The following is a 19,642-nucleotide window of genomic DNA, read 5'->3' as shown; positions in this document are numbered from 1 at the left end:
GGCTGTGTGATTTTATTCTGTGATTCTAGTTTCACACACCTGCAAAACTGCTTCCTGCATCTGCTAGATAGCTTTGGCACCTAGAGCAATAAATGCACTCGTTGTGGTGGGGAGGAGGTCTTTGCTTTAAAACTTGATGTGACTTTTTTTTGGGAAGACCTAGATATTACACCAAGCCTATGGCATCCTGGCAGGTCATTAGGAAGCAAGGAAGTCCTTTGGCATGCAAAGAGGCAGTGCAGCAGATGGTGCTTCTGAGCACACGGTGCAAGCCAGCTGCTTGCCTCTTGATTTCTCTGCTTGCACAGCTAACTGCTCTTGATTAAGGCAGAGGTATAGGAGGGGACATGCTACAGCTGTTTTTCTTTCCCAGTTCTGCCACAAGAGAAGCACCCAAGGTGCACTCTGAGCTTGTTAAACCTGATGTTGGCAAGAACATAGATGTGGTGAGTGACCACACTGAAGTGTGTTGCTGTCCCTGCTCACCTCGGGTAAGCTGGAGGTGCACTTGTCAAGGGGAGAGACATGGAGGCAGAGTGCTACACTGTGGCTTCTGTCAAAGACAGAGCTGAAGAAGGAGGGTAAGAATGGGGGATTTATTCATGCCATTCTCCATGGGTTCAGCTGGGAATGGGATGCAACTTCCCACAGAGGCCTTTTTTTCATTAGCAGCAAGGGGGCAAGTTGTAGTTTGGAGCAGAAGAGCTAACAAGGCAGTTTGGAGGAAGCTGGTGGGAGTTCTGCGAGGCTAAGCTGTTGACTCCCTTGTCCCCCTTTTGGTTGTAGTCAGCACTTGGTTTGAGGCAATGAAACCACACACAAACAGCCCAACTGCAAAGAGCCAACAGGAGCCCCTTGTTTACCAACCCTCACGCACAGCACCCACTATGATTACACATTTATAAGCATTAGTGCTTGTGTCATGGATTTATTCAGTGGGATAATACTTATCTTGGGCCATCAGGCAGCACAAGTTATTAAAAGCAAGGGAAAGGAGAGTCTGACAGTGGCAGGAAGCACTAAGGAGACAAAGAAATGATGTGCAGATGACACCTTTGCAGAGCTTCGCAAAGGAAGCTGCTACAAATCCCCAGTGGGCAGCAGGCAACAAGGACACAAACAGAAACCTCCCAGGTTGCTTGCTAAGGCAACAGAGACTGCTGAGCCTCCCCTTCCTATCCCCTTGAGCTGAGCCTCCCCTTCCAGGAGGCAGGCCTTGGGTACCCCACCCAGGGCTATGAAGCATCTAGAACCACACAGTACAGAATTCACAAATGACAAATCTTTTCCTGTTATTATGTGTTCCTCATCTTCCCCCTGCCTTTATATACTCCAGTCTTTGCTTGAGGGTACCACACTGGGCACTTGATGGTCCTTTTGCAGACCACAGGAAGCCTCATTCTTGACTAGCAATTGCTTCAGACTTATCTTCAGTGTTTTCTGCTGAGGATCTGAGTTGCTTCAGCCACCTGCAGAGAGGGCTTGGCTTGTACAGCTTGTCCCTTGGCTTCTTGCGTAGTGCTGAGCTGCTTCTCAGTGCTGCCTGCTCAATCACCACATCTGCTGCACCCTCAGCTCCTGTGCCTGTGGCAGTCTGCAGAGGCAGACCAGGTGCTGAGCCTGCATCTCCAGCAGTTTGCAGAGCTGTTGCAGGGCTTCCCTGAGCTGGAGCACAAGCTTGTGTGTCCAGGCTCATTACTGTGCTGGACTGGTCTCCAGTCTCCTCTGACTGCTCCACAGAGGGCTGGGCCTCACCAAGGGCTTGCAGCTCTGCAGTCCTCACCATTACCTGTGCCACAGGCAGAGAGGATGAAGCTGTTTCAGTTGCTTTTCCTGTGTCCTGGTCCTGCATCCCTGTATCTTGCAATTTCTCCTTTGGAGGATGTTCCACACTGCTCCATGGCACAGTCCCCAGAGCTGCCTGGGCAACAGAGAGATCAGCTCCAGTATTTTCTTGCACAGTAGTCAGCTTCTCAAACTGCCTGGACTTTGCCCAGCAGTATCTCTTGTGGCTGACTTCATTCCCCATGATCAAGCTATATAGCAACACTCTTGCCAGTAGCCTTCTCCAGGGAACCTTGAGGCTTTGGGGTACTGAATGACTTGGGCACAAACTGAGCCTTTACTGAGAAGCAGACACAAAGCTAAGTGTCACTCTTGTTACTGAGCTGATAGACCACTCCTAGGCCAGTCATCACACCTGCAAGAGAGTAACAAACTCATTAGGACCCACACCCTAGCCCTGGGTAGGTAGCCTCCTGTGGCTAAACACTGCTACCATCTCATTTGTATTTTGGCCGTAAAATGAAGATCAGATTCACACTTCAGAGTGGGCTGAGCAGGAGTTTTTGGTTTCAAGTCAGCCTTAGTTCAAGGAACAGCCTTTGGAGATCACTAAGAGCATTCAGGAAGCCACTCCCTCATGACTCCCCCCACCCAAAGCTGCACTTCAGTTATTAGTTTACATTACCCCAGTAAATACTATTTAGGTCTCCTCTTATTTCCCACCTCATTTATTAGTTGCAGAAAGAAGCTCATGTTTAGCCAAGAGAGCCATTCATAGGCTGGGTAGGATACGGGAAGGACTGAGATGAGGAAGGTGTGGATGTGGATTTCAGGCGGTTCTTTTGTCAGTCACTGGCTCAGTTTTTAGGCAGCACAGAAATGCTATCACTTCAAACTCAAATAAGATGAAGGGTAGTATATTTTGAATGCGGAGAACAAAATATTACCTTAAGTTATAGGTTCGTAAGTTCAGATTGGAAAAGACTCCTGAGATCATCTGGTCCAGCCACTAACCCTACTCCAAGTTCGCCACTAAACTGTATCCCTGAAGGCCACATCTATACACCCCTTAAACACCTCCAGGGATGGGAACTCCACTACTTGCCTGGGCAGCCTGTTCCAATACCTGACCATTTGTGCAGAGGAAAAAGCCTAATGTCTACCCTAAACCTCCCTTGGTGCAGCTGGAGGCTGTTCATCTTGTTCTGTCACCTGTGAGAAGAGGTCAGTACCTACCTCTCTGGTGTTGTCCTTTCAGGTAGTTGTAGAGGGCAATAAGGTCTCCCCTCAGCCTCTTGTTCTTTGGAATAAGCAGTCCCAGTTCCCTCAGCTGCTGCTCTTCATGGTTTGGGTTGGAAGGGACCTTAAAGTTTATCCAGCTCCAGCCCCCTGCCATGGGAAGGGACACTTCCCACCAGCCCAGGTTGCTCAAGCCCTCATCCAGCCTGGCCTTGAACACCTCCAGGGAGGGGACATCCACAGCCTCCCCACCCTCACTCTCAAGAATTTCTTCCTCATCTCCAGTCTGATAAATAAGTCCATATCCAGAATGAAGCAAGCACTTTGCAGAGAAGAAACAGGAGAAAATTGTGCCAAAAAAAGGAAAAATGGGACACCTCTCCCTCCCCCAAGACGTTTCTGTTAATTTGCTTTGCCATCTGTGTCAGGCAGGTTAGCTGTCATTGCTAGAAAGAGGCAAACAATCTAAACTCATAATTAAATAACAGCAGAAGTGACCTACTTCTAGGAGAGAAACTACAAAGCAAACATCACTTAAACCGTTCTTAGCATCACAACATCCCAACCTGTTTCTTACTCATGGTAATGAGGCATTGCTCTTAAGTAGGGTAGGCAGGGACACCAAACACCATTTCCCCACACCTCCCAGATCATTAGTGCCCTTAAAGTGCTGCTCCACTGCAAACCCTGTGCCACCTTTTTTGTAGCTAAGTATTTCAAGCCGAGTAGAGCTGCCACACAACATGATTTGATTACAGAGCGTGCTGCAGAAAACTTAACCATCATGGTGTAGGGTAAAGGGAAGCACAGAAAAAACAGATCTATAATTTAAGGATTATAGATTTTAAAGACCCAAAGCAATTTTGCCTGCACTGTTGGAGCAAAGATCTGCAAAGAAATGAATTCCATACAGGTTAGGTATCCACTTCCCAGATGGCATGAACTTGATCACTTCAAACTATAGAGCTATGGGAAGCCAGGAAGAGTAGCCCAGCCACCTCTGCTGGGGGGGGGGGGGGAACCCAAACAAAGATACTCTTTGGTTCCAAAGCTGGAAATCACAGCATCACAGAAACATTTAGGCTGGCAAAGCCCCTCAGGATCACCAAGTCCAACCCATACCCCTACTCTGCAAGCTGCATCCTAAGCCATATCCCTAAGCACCACATCCAAGTGATGTTTAAACACCTCCAGGGTTGGTGACTCCACCACCTCCCTGGGCAGCTCTTTCCATGGCCTGACCACTCTTGCTGGAGAAAAATCCTTCCTAATGTCTGGTCCAAACCTACCCAGTGGCAGCCTAGGTTGTTCCTTCTTGTTCTATCACCAATTACTTGTGAGAAGAGACCAGCATCCACCTCTCCACAACCTCCTTTCAGGTAGCTGTAGATAGCCATGAAGTCTGCCCTCAGCCTCCTCTGTTTCACACTAACCATCCCCATCTTCTTCTGTCACTCCTCATCAGGTTTATTCTCCAGGCCCTTCACATCTCCCTTGCTCTCCTCTGCACTGGCTCCAGCACCTTCACATCTCTCTTGTGCTGAGGTGCCCAAAACTAAACACACTACTCGAGCTCTGGCCTCACCAGAGCAAAGACAAAAGGGACAATCCCCTCCTGCTTCTGCTGGACACAGCATTTCTAATCCCAGCCAGGATGCCTCTGGCTGTCTTTGCCACCTGGGCACACTGCTGGCTCACATTCAGCTGCTTGTCCACTACAACCTGTAGGTCCCTCTGTGCAGGCAGCTCTCCAGCTGCACTGCCCCAGGCCTGTAGCATTGCTTGGGGTTGTTGCAACCCAAGTGCAGGACTTGGCATTTATCCTTGTCAAAGCTCATCCCAGTAACACTGGCCATGGATCCAATCTATCCAAGTCCCTCTGTAGAGCCTCCTTACCCTTGTGATGATCAACACTGCTTATAAATAGATTAATGCTTTGTCAGGTTGGCTTTTAAGGGTAAGCAAATTGCTGTCTCAACAGCAAAGACATTGTGTAAATGAGCAGAGGAGGGACATGTTTCATGGGAATTTGTTAGGGCAGCATAATGCTAGGAGAAGAAAATAATAGTTTGTCCTCTGTTACATTTAGATATTGTCATCTACTACAGAAAGTGGTTCAAAATATGGCAACTGGCAGATTTGCTGTCTCGGAGGAGGGTTATAGCTTTAGAGAAGGGCATAAAGATGTAGCTATTCCTTATCCTTAGCACAAATACACCAGTTTTTTTTATAGGTAGCAAAATTGTTTCCCCATCCTCATTTGGCCATTTCACAGCATGGTTGTCTCTGCTTTGCTGTTAGCTCCAACTCTTGCCACCAGCAGAATTCTGTTGACTGCCTGACAAGCAAAAAATAAAATGCATAACTACAGCTTCGCTGAAACCCAAAGGTAGTAGACCTATCTCATTGGAGAAGTCAAGCAGGATCCCAAAACAGACAGCAAACATCCTCCTCCCCAAGAGGAAAACCACCAGACACCCACAGCTGAGCCACAGCACCCATACTCACGCTCAAAAGACCTTCCAGGGGAGCACCCCCTAAGCAGCTCCCAGCACACAGCTTGGAGGGAGCACATGGACTTTAAATAGGGCAGGTAAGTAACACTGAATTGCTTCCCACCCAACCCCAGTGATTGAATTGTTGTTCCCATCAAGAAAAGTGTGGACAGCAGGCCTAAGGAGGTTCTTCTCCACCTCTGCCCTGCCCTGGTGAGACCACACCTGGAATGCTGTGTCCATTTTGGGGTTTGGGGCTCCCCAGTCCACGAGAGGCAGACACCTGCTGGAAAGAGTCCAGTGGAGAGCCACGAGGATGATTTGGGGACTTGAGCATCTCCCTATGGAGAGAGATTGAGAGACCTGGGGCTATTTAGTTGGGAGAAAAGAAGACTGAGAGGAGATCTGATCAGTGTCTGTAAATACCTGACGGGTGGGTGCCAGTGGCTCAGGCCAATCTCTTTCTGGTGATCAGCAGCAGTAGGACCAGGAGCAGTGGATACAAACTAGAACAGAGAAAGTCTCACCTCAACATGAGCAGAAACTTCTTTACAGTGAGGGTGCTGGAGCCCTGGAGCAGGCTGCCCAGAGAGGTTGTGGAGTCTCTTCTCTGGCGGCTTTCCAAACCCACCTAGATGCATTCCTGTGCAGACTGCCTTAGGTGATCCTGCCTTGGCAGGGGGTTTGGATTCAGTGATCTTTGGAGGTCGCTTCCAACCTCTAACATTCTGTGATTCTGTGATTCCTTTCCACCACCTCACCTGCTGACTGCAGGGGGTTTGGACAAGATGACCTTTTAGGGTCCCTTCCAACCTGATGCAATCTGTGAGTCTCTGCTGCTTGATGTTTATGACACTTCATGTCATGCTCTTTCTGATTCACATCGCAGTTTTCTCTGCACTTAGATATTTACCTTTTTATTGTTTGGGGTTTTCTCTCCCCAGAGTGTTTCTGCAGAACTGAGGGCGCAGGTGGTGGGTAGGCTATGTCCCTGTTCCCAGATACAAGTTATCCGTGAGCCAGCAGTGTGCTTTTGTGGCCAAGAAGAGCAGCGGTGTCCTGAGGTGCACCAGAGTGTGGCCAGCAAGGCAAGGGAGGTTCTCCTCCCCCTCTACTCTGCCCCAGTGAGACCACGCTCTGGAGCATTGTGTGGTGTGCAGTTCTGGGCTCCTCACTCCAAGAGGCAGAGAAATCTACTAGAGAGTGTCCAAGGGAGGCTAGAAGGATGCTGAAGGGACTGGAACATCTGTGTGAGGAGGAAAGGCTGAGAGCCCTGGGGCTGGTTAGCCTGGAGAAGAGAAGGCTGAGAGGAGATTTGATAATGTTTACAGAGATCTGAAGGGTGGGGCCAAGAAGGGCTCAGGCTCTAGTTAGTGGTGTCCTGTGCTAGGATGAGGAATAGTGCACACAAACTGGGACACAGGGAGTTCACCTCAAGAGGAAGGAAAACATCTATGCTGTGAGGGTGCTGGAATCCTAGAGCAGACTGCCCAAAGAGGTTGTGGAGTTTCCTTATCTGGAGACTTACAAGACCCATCTGGATGTGTTCCTGGGTGACCTGCCCTGGGTGGTCCTGCTCTGGCAGGGTGGTTGGACTTGGAGGTCCCTTCCAACCCCTACCATTCTATGGTCCTGTGCATTGCAGTCTCACCACAAGAATCCTTGGCTAAGCAGCAGCCATACAACAGCCTTTAGGAAAAGCATCTCATAGCTTAGGGTTACACTTAGGATCCCCAGGCACAGTGCAGCTCCCTGAGGTGCAGGAACAGCAGATCTTAGATGCTTCCCATCTGCTGTGAGGTGTTGCTGGCTGTATGCATTCAGCAGAGGAGACAGAGCTGGTTGAGAGTTTGTTACTGTGTCCAGTTCTGGGCCCCTCCATTTAAGAAAGATGTTGATGTGCTGGAAGATATCCAGAGCAGGGCAGCAAGGCTGGGGAGGGGCCTGGAGCACAGCCCTGTGAGGAGAGGCCGAGGGAGCTGGGGGTGTGCAGCCTGCAGCAGAGGAGGCTCAGGGCAGAGCTCATTGCTGTTTGCAGCTGCCTGCAGGGAGGCTGTAGCCAGGTGGGGTTGGGCTCTGCTGCCTCAAGCTGTGCCAGGGCAGGTTTAGGCTGGATGTTAGGAGGAGGTTTTTCACAGCAAGAGTGATTCGCACTGGAATGGGCTGCCCAGGGAGGTGGTGGAGTCGCCATGCCCGGAGGTGTTCAAGAGGAGGCTGCATGAGGCACTTAGTGCCATGGGTTAGTTGATTAGGAGGTGTTAGGTGATAGGTTGGACTGGATGATCTCAGAGGTCTTTTCCAACCTGGTTTCCAACCTGTGACTTTCTTTGGTTGCAGAGTCCTTTCTGCCAGGAAGGGACTTTTGGCAGGCTTCTGCTTCAGAACTTCCCTAACTGGCAGATTGTGTGGCTCTACATCCAGACTGTTCACAGGTTATGGAGAAATGCAGAAGGAAACAAGGAAAACGTTTTGTTTCTGCAAGCCAGGAAGGGACACAGCACAGAAAATGATAGAAAAAATGTTTTGTGTGGATGAAAAGTGTTGATCAGCAGCTGCAGCCTTGGATGAGGGAAGCATTTATGTTTTGGCCAACTGCTTTCAGCACTTCACAGTCAGTTATATAAGCACTATAACAGCTCAGGAGGAACAGACATCCTAGGATTAAGTTGGGGTGTTGACTGCTGGCCAGCCAAAGACAAGCCAGCAATGTGCTCAGGTGGCCAAGAAGGTCACCAGCATCCTGGCCTGAATCAGCAGTGGTGTGACCAGAAGGAGCAGGGCAGGGATTGTCCCTCCCTACTCAGTGCTGGAGAGGCTGCACCTAGAGTCCTGGGTTCAGTTATGGGCCCTCCAAGAAGGACATTTAGGGGCTGGAGCAGGTCCAGAGAAGGGCAACAAAGCTGGGGAAGGGTCTGGAGAACAGGACTGGGGAGGAGCAGCTGAGGGAGCTGGAGGTGTTTGATGTGGAGAGGAGGAGGCTGAGAGGAGACCTCATTGCTCTCTACAGCCCCCTGAGAGGAGGCTGCAGTGAGGTGTGGGTTGGGCTTTGCTCCCTAGTGCCCTGCAACCAGGACCAGAGAGAGCTTTGCTCCATACTGTCTGAAATGCTCTCCCAAGCTGGGTGACCTATGAGGAGCATCTGAGGGATCTAGGGGTGTTCGGGATGGAGAAGAGAATGAGGGGACACCTCATTGCTGTCTAGAACTCCCTGAAAGGAGTTTGCAGTGAGGTGGAGGTTGGGCTCTTCTCACATGCAGCGAGAGGGAACAGCCTGAAATTGTGCTGGGGAAGCTTAGGCTGAAGATGAGTAAGAATTTCTTTGCTGCAAGAGTGGTCAGGTGCTGGCACAGGCTGCTCAGGGAGGAGGTGGAGTCCTCATCCCTGGAGGTGTTAAAGAGCTGCGTGGATGTGGTGCTGGGGGAGGTGGTTTAGTGGCAGTGGCTCAGCAGCAGTGGCAGGGTTGTTAGCTCTGGGTGAGTGGTTGGACTGGATGAGCTCAAAGGTCCCTTCCAATCTTAATTGTTCTATCATTCTATGCTAAGATTGTGAGGACTTAGCACAAACTGCTTCAGGAGGAGCAGCAATAAACAGTGGAGTTCCTTTCAGCACAGGCAGATGCAGGTCTCCTAAAAGTTCCAGGTGCAGCCAGGATGTATTCCCAATGCTTCTTGCTGGATGAGAGAAAGCTTCATTTCTAAAAGCTTAAGGAGTCTTCACAAAGCCCAGACAGCCAAAACTGCCATTACACTGTTGTCACGGGACCCACAGGACAGCTGGGTGCACTGCTGATGCCACTTGGTGCTTCTTTGGAGTGATAAATTCCATTTACTGGTCAAATGTTTTGCTTCTTATCCTCTGAAGAGGGCAGCCCGGAGCCTGGGAACAGAGCTGAGTTACCTTCACACCATGGTAGCATTGCTGAATTCTCCAGCTAGGACTTAATAAAGTGAGCGAGACACTCAGCAGCAAAAGGGGCAGCTTGCTGCCACCCCTCAGTGACAGTTTGGTGCCCAGGAGGCAGGGCCACAGTGGTTTGTGGATGTGCTGTGCTAGCTGCTGCAATGGTTCTGCTGTTACAGAATGCTCTTGCCCTCTTTTAGGGGAGAAAGAGCAGTTTAAAGCATTGAAGTGCAAGGTTCTGCACCTGGGCCACAGCAACCCCAAGCACAAATTCAGGCTGGGAGAAGAGAAGCTAGAGAGCAGTCTTGAGGAGGAGGATTTGGGGGTGTCAGTTGGTGACAAACTGCCCAGGAGCCAGCACTGGTCGCTGGCAGCCCAGAGCCAGCTGTGTGCTGGCTGCAGCCAGAGCAGGAAGAGCAGCAGCACAGGGAGGGGATTCTGCCCCTCTGCTCTGCTGAGGCCCCCACCTGCAGCACTGCCTCTGGTGCTGGGGCCCCCAGCACAAGAAGGACCTGGAGCTGCTGGAGAGGATCCAGAGAAGGCCAAGATGATCAGAGCCCATAGAACCACTGCTATGGGGACAGGCTGGGAGAGTTTGGGCTGTTCATCCTGAAGAAGAGAAGGCTGCAGGCAGACCTCAGAGCAGCCTTCCAGTACCCAAAGGGGCTACAGGAGAGCTGGGGAGGGACTTCTGATAAGGGCTGGGAGTGACAAAAGAGAGGCAATGGCTTTGAGCTGGGAGAGGGGAGATTGAGAGTGGAGATGAGGAAGAAATTCTTTGCAGTGAGGCTGGGGAGACACTGGCACAGGCTGCCCAGGGAGGCTGTGGATGTCCCCTCCTTGGAGGTGTTCAAGGCCTTGTTGGGTGAGGCCTTGAGCAACCTGTGCTGGTGGGAGGTGTCCCTCTTCATGGCAGGGAGTTGGAACTGGATGATTTTTAAGGTTCCTTCCAACCCAAACTGTTCTGTGATTTTGTGATCTTATGACTACTCCTTTCTCGGAGCACGAGCAGAGCATCCCTGACTCAGGCAATAGGTTAACTTTCTAGATTTGGTAACTTGATTTAAGTACTAAAACTCAAGCAAAATTGAAGTGCAAGACAACATCCCAACTGCTGATGCAAACTGGTGCTGTGTGCTTAGGGATAACATCTCTGACACCAGAGCCTGCATTTGGGGGTGAAATTGAGCCCTGCCACCCTCTCCACCTCTCCTGTAGCACCCTTCAGATATTGTAATGCTGCACTAAGGTCTCCCTGGAGCCTTCTCTTCTCAGGCTGAACTCTCTCAGAGAGCAGCTTCAGCCCTCTGATCACATTTGTGACCTCCTCTGGACCCATACCACCAGGTCCATGACTCTGTGTTGGGGGTTCCCTACCTGGCCCCAGCACTGCAGGTGATGTCTCCCCAGAGCAGAGGGACACAATCCCCTCTCTGGACCTGCTGGCCAAGCTGCTTTTGATTTTGAACACATTTGGCAATTAACTGTGGTTGCTGTTCTGAACATCTGAGCCAGAGGCAGAAGGAGGCACAGATGCTCTTGTTGCTCTTTGCTAGCATTGTTCCTTTCCCCATGATTTCCTCAGGCCTCCTGGCTCTCCTGGCATTGCTAAGGAGGAGCCTGCCCACTCTTTGGTTGTTCAGTCTAAATTCTGTGTAAGGATGGCAAAGGGATTCTTCCAGCCTAACAGCAGCAGCAGCTTTGTTAGAGGCAGCCAAACCTGGGGCAGCTTGTCAGTGCCAGCAGCTGATGTAGATGCTTTCTGGATTGTGAAGAGCCAAAGGGAAGGAACATGCTCTGTGTCACTGATATGATGGGGAAGGAGGCATTTCCACAAGCAGGGCTTCCATTCAGGTTTGGTCAGAGAGGAAAACAGATGGAGGATGTCTGGCTGAAGTTGACAGGCTGCAGCCTGGACTTTTGATTCAAAGGAGATCTCTTTAAGGGCAAGCTATCTTCCTGATGTGACTGAGCAAATCGAGACAGTAAAACAAATCAGCCCTTAAACAGATGCATAGATATCAAAATCCTCTTACCCTGACTTCACAGAATGTACCAGTCTGGAAAAGACCTCTGAGATCATCAAGTCCAACCTGTCACCAATCACCTTCTAATTAACTAACCCATGGCACTTGGTGCCGCATGCAGCCTCCTCTTGAACAGGGATGGGTGCAGGGATGGCGACTCCACCACCTCCCTGGGCAGCCCATTCCAGTGCGAATCACTCTTGCTGTGAAAAACTTCCTCCTAACATCCAGCCTGAACCTGCCCTGGCACAGCTTGAGGCTGTGTCCCCTTGCTCTGTCCCTGGCTGCCTGGCAGCAGAGCCCAACCCCACCTGGCTACAGCCTCCCTGCAGGCAGCTGCAGACAGCAATGAGGTCTGGCCTGAGCCTCCTCTGCTGCAGGCTGCACACCCCCAGCTGCCTCAGCCTCTCCTCACAGGGCTGTGCTCCAGGCCCCTCCCCAGCCTTGCTGCCCTTCTCTGGGCACCTTCCAGCACCTCAACATCTTTCCTAAATGGAGGGGCCCAGAACTGGACACAGCACTGAAGGTTGTGGCCTGAGCAGTGCTGAACACAGGGGCAGGACTGCCCTCATCAAGCTGGCTACACTGTTCCTGATCCAGGCCAAGATGCCATTTGCCTTCTTGCCCACCTGGGCACACTGCTCGCTCATGTTCAGCTGCCAACCAGCATTCTCAGGTCCCTCTCTGCCTGGCTGCTCTCAGCCACTCTGTCCCCAGCCTGTAGCGCTGCATGGGGTTGTTGTGGCCAAAGTGCAGAACCTGACACTTGTTAGAACTCCTGGCACTGGACTGTGGTCATCTCTCCAGCCTGTCCAGGTCCCTCTGTCTTTATTATGTTTTCCCTTCCTCCTGTGCACTCTGCTAGGATAGGCAGCATGCAAGAAAGCAATAGGAAATGGCCTCCTTAGGGAAGATTTTAGTCCCTGCTGCACTGTATTTCCCCAACTGCCTTGTCAGAGTCATTGTTTCCTCTCAAAATCCTCATAAGCTCTACAGAATAATTGGTTGTAAAATCATTTGGTTGAAACAGAGGGGCAGGAATTAGGCTGTGTTGTGTTCCTGGTTCCCTTCAGCAGAGCAGTAAGTTCAGGTACAGTTCCACAACTCCTCAGCTTGGACAGAAGTCTCCTTTAAGAAGCTCTGCAGAGAGCAGCATTGAGTGTCTGGTGGCCTGAAATGTGTTAATACTTGCAGCAAAAGAGCTGAATAGAATCATTAGGATGATAAAAGACCTCCAAGATCATCAGGTCTGGCACCTCCATGCCCACTAAACCATATCCTAGAGTGCCACATCTACTCATTTCTTGAGCACCTCTAGGGCTGGGGACTCCACCACCTCCCTGGGCAGCCTCTTCCCTAATCACTCTTGTAGCAAAGAAATTATTCCTCGTCTCCACCGTAACCCTCCTCTGGCACAATTCCAGGCCATTTTCTCTTACCTGGGAGAAGAGGCCAACATCAGCCTCACTCCAACCTCCCCTCAGGGTCTGCTCTCAGCCTCCTCTTCTCCAGGCTCACCAACCCCAGCTCCCTCAGCCTCTCCTGGTCACACTTTCTCCAAACCCTTCACCAGCTTCATTGCTCCACAGCAGAAGCTTCCCTTGTTGGTCACAATTTGGAGACAGCTACTTCTGTAGGCCTCCTGTCTGAGCCAGCTCAACTCCACTCAACAAGCACAAACCACAGAGTAGGTAGCCATTAAAGCAACATTCGTTGGTAGCAAGTGGTAAAATGCACACATTTATTGATTCCATTTGCAACACAGACTTCCCAATCCACAGAGCATCCCCCCAGCAGTGACAGAGTAGAGTGTACAGACAAGTGCCATAGATACAGCTGGCTTCTTTTGGCAGAGAAGACTTAACCCTGTACAGTCACACACAGGGAGGTGATGAAGCGCATGGCTGTAGCCAGGGTGTGTGTGTGCAGGTGGAGAAAGGAAAAGGAAAATCATCTTTATGATGCACTTTTTGCTCTGAGTTGCACAGCTCACGCCCATCCCCTCAGGAGAGAAGTCAGTGCCACTTGGAGGCCATACATCAGCTTTAAGCTTAGCAGCACTTCCCAATGCACTGACCCCTGGGTCCGAGCACCTATCGACATCTGAGTCCCTTACAGGAGGACTGCAGCAGGTTGGTCACATGGCTGCAGACAAACCACCAACCTGCTCCGTGGTTGCTGCTCCAGACTTACTGTTCTCCCTCAGAGCTCCCCTGCTCTGCTAGCTTTGATCTCCTCCTTGTCCTGCAGAGCAGCCTGGGTTCCTACCAGGCAGCCTGGGGTTGTGTTTGATGTCTGCCCATCATCACAGACCTCAGCCATTTCTTCAGCTTGCTCCAGTTCAGAAGCATTTTCTCCCTGATCTTCAGGAATGGGAACCTTTATATCTTCTTCCAGCTGGAAATCAGGTGGGGCTTTGGTAACAAAACATTCTTTCTCTTCTACTGCTTGCTCTTCTGCATGTCTCTGCACATTTGTAATGCCCCCTCTTGTCTCTGTAGTCTTCAAAGGCAGGTCGGACTCCGTGGTACACAAAGCAGCTGAACAGTCAACTGCCTTCTGCACAGCTGCTTCCTGATGTGTCCTCCCAAGACAAGCTTCCTCTGAATCCCACAGAACTCTAGCCTCTTGTTCTGCTCCAGCCAGCAGCTCAGACTCTGCTGCAGCTGACTCAAGCTTGCCAAGTCCACCTTGGACATCTGCAGACACATGGACTTCAGCCTTCACCATGGTCTGTGTAAGAACTGCCACTTCATGGTCCTCACAACTGGGCTGCTTGGTACATCTGCCAGTAGGATATCCAACAGCTTCAGTCTTGCTGTTCTCTTGTAGGCTTCTCCTAGCAGACTGAGCTTCTTGTCTTCTCTGTTCAGTGAGTTCCTGATGCTGCACGACCTCTCTGCTAGCTTTGGCTTCCGAGTCCTCTGGCACCTCAACATCTTGCACGTCTCTGACAGTTGTGGAGAGCGAAGCCTCAGCATGTTGTGCCTGCAGAGATGCAGCCTGATTGCCTGCCTCCTGTTCATCTTGGGCAACACATTCACTCCTAGGAGTGGCCAACACCATTTTTGTAGCAGCAGGTTCAGGGCCCTTTGGAGTCCTTCCTATCCTTGCTGAATAAAAATGGTTCTCCCCAGTCCATGTTGATGCATCACAGAACATGTGAACAGTCCTTGATGCCTTTTCCCCTTTGGCCTTACGGAAGATAACTCTTTTAGGAAGCACACAGGACCTCTTGTTCTTGCCAAAGATACCTCCCATGGTCAGAGATAAAAGGAACAACTCAATTGGTTCTCTGCTTTTTTCTGGAGAGGCTGCCAAGCTGCAGTCTACAAGTTGCAGAATCCCCAAAGAGGAGCAGGGAGCAATCTCTTAAGGAAGTGGTTTTGCACCTGCAAGAAATATGTATTTATTAGTCCCTCTCCCTTTGGAGGCATCACCTACCCAGTTCTCACCTTGCAGTAGCTGCAGAGCATTGTTAGAATCAGCCAGGGTTGGAAGGGACCACAAAGATCATCCAGTTCCAAGCCCATGGGCAGCCCATTCCAGGCTCTCACCACCCTCATGGTGAAGAACTTCATCCTAACATCCAGCCTGAATCTCCTCATTTCCAGCTTTGATCCATTCCCCCCAGTCCTATCACTACTCGAGAGTCTAAAACATCCATCCCCAGCTTTCTTGGAGGCCTCTTTAAAGAGATGACAGAAATTACTTAAACACCAGGGGAATTGCACATGAAGGGGCAGGGGGAGGCACAGAGACCTTTCAAGAAACAAGTGGAAGAGAGGCTACCTGCCCATCAAACCCAACCACTCTGCACAACACTCAGAGACCAAGGAGCCAGGCAGACATTGCTGCTTGGCATTTCAGTGCCGAGGGCATCCCATTATGCTACAGGCTTGCATAGCAAAGCTACCAAGTTTGTAGGCTCTGGTCACTCCAGCCGAGGAAGTGCTTTGTCTACCGGGAGTAGGCAATGGCAGGAGGGAAGAGAAGCAAGGCAGGGAAAATAGAGAGATATAAGAGTTTAAAAGGCAGAAGACACACTGCAACCACCCCTCACCCAGGCAGCCACATCCCCACCTTACCAGCAGAACTCCACAAAACACAGCACACCTGAGGGTAAAGCCCTTGGCTGTTGTTAAATAGCAGGAGGGGGTCACACACAATCTCTTCCCCCTTTGGCCCCCAGTTTTAGTTCCAGCAGGCTGTTTGGTTCCCTTACAGTGCATCTTTTTGTTTGCCCACTCATAGAATTGTCAGGGCTGGAAGGGACCCCAAGGATCATGCATCTCCAACCCCCCTGCCATGGTCAGGGACACCTCACGCTGGATCAGGTTGCTCAGAGTCACATCCAGCCTGGTCTTAAAAACTTCCATGGATGTGGCTTCTACCACTTCCCTGGGCAACCTGTTCCAGAGTCTCATCACCCTCATGGTGAGGAACTTCTCCCTAACATCCAAGCCATTTCCTGGCCATTGGCTGTGCTTCCTAAGTGCAGTTGCTGCATGATTAACTTGGTTATGGTCATTTGATATCTGGCATGGACTCCTTAGAATAAAGCTGAAGATTTCATACAGGGTAGTCATGGACAAGGAGCAGTGACCACTGCTGAGAACTGTTGATGCCAACCAGCAGAATGACAGCTGGTGAACTGCAGGCTGCCTGTGAACCGTCCTCTCATTTGCAGAGGATGCTATGGAAGTTGCTTTATTTTATACTGAGCAGTTAGGGGTGAAAAATGATCCCGCTTTTGTGCTGTCTTCAGCTGCCTGAGTCATGCAATTAGCTGTTTTACAGTGGCTGCAGATTATGGTAAATGCTTCCAGCCACAGCTGATCACCCTCTGTTGGTGCTGCCCTGCTTCTGTTTACTGACTGGAAGTGAGTTGTAATCTCAAAGAGGGCACATGGGCAAAACGCAAAAGCAAACAGCCACTAAAAGCCAAACTAAGCCCAGAGACGTGCGTGCAAAGGCAGGTCCTAAGCAGCCACTGCCAATACAAATGGATCTGAACAGAACCCAATGAAATCAAAATACTTTCTTTTATTTTACAATAAACCCCTCAAACCTACATTTTTAATGCCAAATCTGGTTCAGCACCTTATGCTTTGCCTAGCTGCTGTCATGTCTAAATGCACAGAAGCAGCTTTTGGCCAGGTAATCCCAGGTGTGCGGGCAGTTGTGGACCACAACACCAGAGCATCCAGGTCTTGCCTTTGAGTGCAGTGTAGTGCAGCATCTGCCCTGCAGGATAATAAGCAAAGCCTCTCGGCTGGCTGGCTGCAGCCCTGGCACCTTCACACTGCTTGCAAAGGTTTCACTGCCTATCTGGGATAAAGCAGATCAAGGGAGGTTCTTCTCTCCCTCTACTCTGCCCTGGTGAGAGGGAGGTTCCCCTCTCCCTCTACTCTGCCCTGGTGAGAGCTCATCTTGAGTACTGTGTTCAGTTTTGGGCTCCTGAGTTTAAGAGGGACAGGGATCTGCTGGAAAGAGTCCAGCAAAGGGCTAGGAGGGGACTGGAGCACTGCCTGATGAGGAGAGGCTGAGGGACCTTGAGCTGTTTAGGCTGCAGAAGAGAAGACTGAGAGGGGATTCAATAAATGCTTATGAATATCTGAGGGCTGGGGGTCTGGAGGAGGGGACAGGCTCTGCTCACTGCTCCTGGGATAGGACAAGCAGCAATGGATGGAGGTTCCAGCTCAGCCAAGAGGGAACTTCTTGACTGGAAGGGTTCCAGAGCCCTGGCACAGGCTGCCCAGAGAGGCTGTGGAGTCTCCTTCTGTAGAGCCTTTCCAGGTCTGTCTGGATGTGTTCCTGTGTGCCCTGAGCTAGATCGTGTGTTCCTGCTCTGGCAGTGGGGGTTGGACTGGATGATCTCTTTGGATCCCTTCCAACCTCTGACATCCTGTAACCTGTGATCCTGGGGGCTTTGCCAACACCTTCCAAAAAGCCTTTGTTGTGTGTTTCCAGCTGAGAATCAACGTAACTGGAACATGGGCATGTCAGGGTCAGGATTTCTTAGGCTGCTGGAAATGTGTCTGAAATCAATCCACGAGGTACTTGGCACTGGTGAGGCAGAACCTTCAATTCTAGGGTGTGTTTGGGGCCTCTGACTCCAAGAAGGACGTTGAGGGGCTGGAGCAGGTCCAGAGAAGGGCAACAAAACTGGGGAAGGATCTGGAGAACAGGGCTGGGGAGGAGCAGCTGAGGGAGCTGAGGATGTGCGGTCTGGAGAAGTCTGAGAGGAGGCCTCATTGCTCTCTGCAGCCCCCTGAGAGGTGGTTGCAGTGAGGTGGGGGTTGGGCTCTGCTCCCTGGTATCAGGTGGCAGAAGAGGTTTAGGTTGGAGCTTAGGAACAAATTCTTTGGTTCAAGAGTGGTCAGGGATTGGCACAGGCTGCCCAGGGAGGTGGTGGAGTCCCCAGCCCTGGAGATGTTCAAGAAATCTGTGTCCATGACACTGTGGGCCGTGGTTTAGTGCCATGGTGGGGTTGGGTTGCTGGTTGGCCTGGATGATCTTAGAGGTCTCTTCCAACCAAACTAGTTCTATGACTCTACCAAATGTTATAGGTCCTCGTTTCAGTGTTCTGGGCAGTGGGAATGCACCAGCTCATCACTGAGTGGTTGGAATTTTCTGAGACACAAGGTATAAAATTTCTTCCTCTTGTCTCACTGTGAAAAAATGGAAGTACTCTAAGAGCAAAGTCTCAACTCATACCTGCTTGAAACAGGGCAGAGCATCTCTTCCACCTGAGACACTGCAGATGGCAGCGTAACAGAAGTGGAGGAAGGGAAATCGCCGTCAGAGCAAGCACCACATGGCACTTGCCTAGGTTTGGTGCTTGTTCCAGAAGCCTTTTCTGATCTCTGCTCCCTTGATACATTTTAAAGGGCTGTTCTTAAAAAAACCACAGCAACAAACGAAGCAAACAAACAACATGCCACGGGTACTTTTTTTCTGACAAGTAAGAGGAAGCAATCATTGTGACAAGCTTCTCCTAGACCCCAGGAAGGGCTTGGCTCAGATGTCAGCTCAGAATTGTGTGTGGGATTGAATGCTGTACAAGAGGACCAGTACAAAGCCCTTTAGATGGCATCACTGCTTGTAAAGAGCAGGCTGCAGTCGGCTCAGGACGTCAGCCTTTGTGTTTGGGGTTTTTTACTGCACAGAGTTCAAGCTGCTCTCTTTTGCTAGCACTGTGGCTTCCTTTCAAGACACATGGCAGGGCCTCTTGCTACGTTCTGAGTGGCATCTATATCCACGGGGTGATGTGCCCAGGAGCACCTTTCATTCATCACCCAGCTGATGCTACAAGGCAATGACAGGTTCTGCCTGGAAAATTCCCTCTCCAAAGGAGAAGGGCTTCCCCACACCAGGCTCTGCAGCACAGCCCGGGTGCCAACACTCAGCTCTTCCAGATGGTGCCTAACGTGGACTCTAGAGCTTCTGCCTTTCCCTTATTTCCAGTCTAAAGAGCTCTGCTCTTGTCAGACCCCATCTGGAGCACTGCCTCTAGTTCTGGGGCATTCAACACAACCACTGCTGGAGATGCTCCAGAGGAAGCCAGAAAGATGATCAGAGGGCTGGAGAACCTCCCCTATGGGGACAGGCTTCAGCCTGGAGCATCCCTGAAAGGGGCTACAAGGCTGGGGAGGGAGTTTTGACAAGGGTTGGGAGTGACAGGATGATGGACAATGACTTTGAGCTCAGAGAGGGGAGATGAGGAAGAAATTCTTTAGTGACAGTGAAATAGGTTGCTCAGGGAGACTGTGGATGCCCCCTCCTTGAAGGTGTCCAAGGCCAGGTTGGATGAGGCCTTGAGCAACCCATGGCAGGAGAGGGCTGGAACTGGATGAGCTTTAAGATCCCTTCCAACCCAAGCACCTCTATGAAGCTATGATACTTTATCTTGTAGTTCTTCCTTCCCTCAGCATCCTGTTTCTCACACATTCTATAGTGCCTGAGAGCTCTTTTGTGCCTTGCCCCCAACCCCCCTCCCCCCCACTTCCACACCTGAGGGGTTCACTTGGCACAACCACTTCATTAGGAAGTGTTTTTAAAAGGATCTGGTCACTGCTGCTCCTTTGAAGCTCCTGGGGGAGAGCAGAGAGGAGTTCCAGTCATGTTCTCCCCTCTCACTAATTACACCACACTCAGTATGGGGTTTTGCCACGTTCTGAATGTTTTATTGGC

The 19,642-nt window shown here is 50.7% G+C and overlaps 2 long non-coding RNA genes across 2 annotated transcripts; both read right to left on the bottom strand.

Annotated features, from left to right (window-relative positions):
- Positions 1-912: 912 nt before the first annotated feature.
- LOC135191204 (uncharacterized) lies at positions 913-5,576 on the bottom strand. The gene is made up of 2 exons (XR_010308759.1): positions 5,533-5,576; positions 913-2,200 (listed from the first exon to the last, which is right to left on the bottom strand). It is a non-coding gene; the product is annotated as an uncharacterized LOC135191204 (long non-coding RNA).
- Positions 5,577-13,173: 7,597 nt separating this feature from the next.
- On the bottom strand, positions 13,174-15,568 carry LOC135191077 (uncharacterized). The gene is made up of 2 exons (XR_010308722.1): positions 15,535-15,568; positions 13,174-14,838 (listed from the first exon to the last, which is right to left on the bottom strand). It is a non-coding gene; the product is annotated as an uncharacterized LOC135191077 (long non-coding RNA).
- Between the last annotated feature and the right edge of the window lie 4,074 nt (positions 15,569-19,642).

The sequence above is a fragment of the Pogoniulus pusillus genome, chromosome 38 (assembly GCF_015220805.1).
Source record: "Pogoniulus pusillus isolate bPogPus1 chromosome 38, bPogPus1.pri, whole genome shotgun sequence".
NCBI classification, from domain to species: domain Eukaryota; kingdom Metazoa; phylum Chordata; class Aves; order Piciformes; family Lybiidae; genus Pogoniulus; species Pogoniulus pusillus.
The sequence above is the reverse complement of the archived record's forward strand: the minus strand, read 5'-3'. Positions and strand labels throughout refer to the sequence as shown.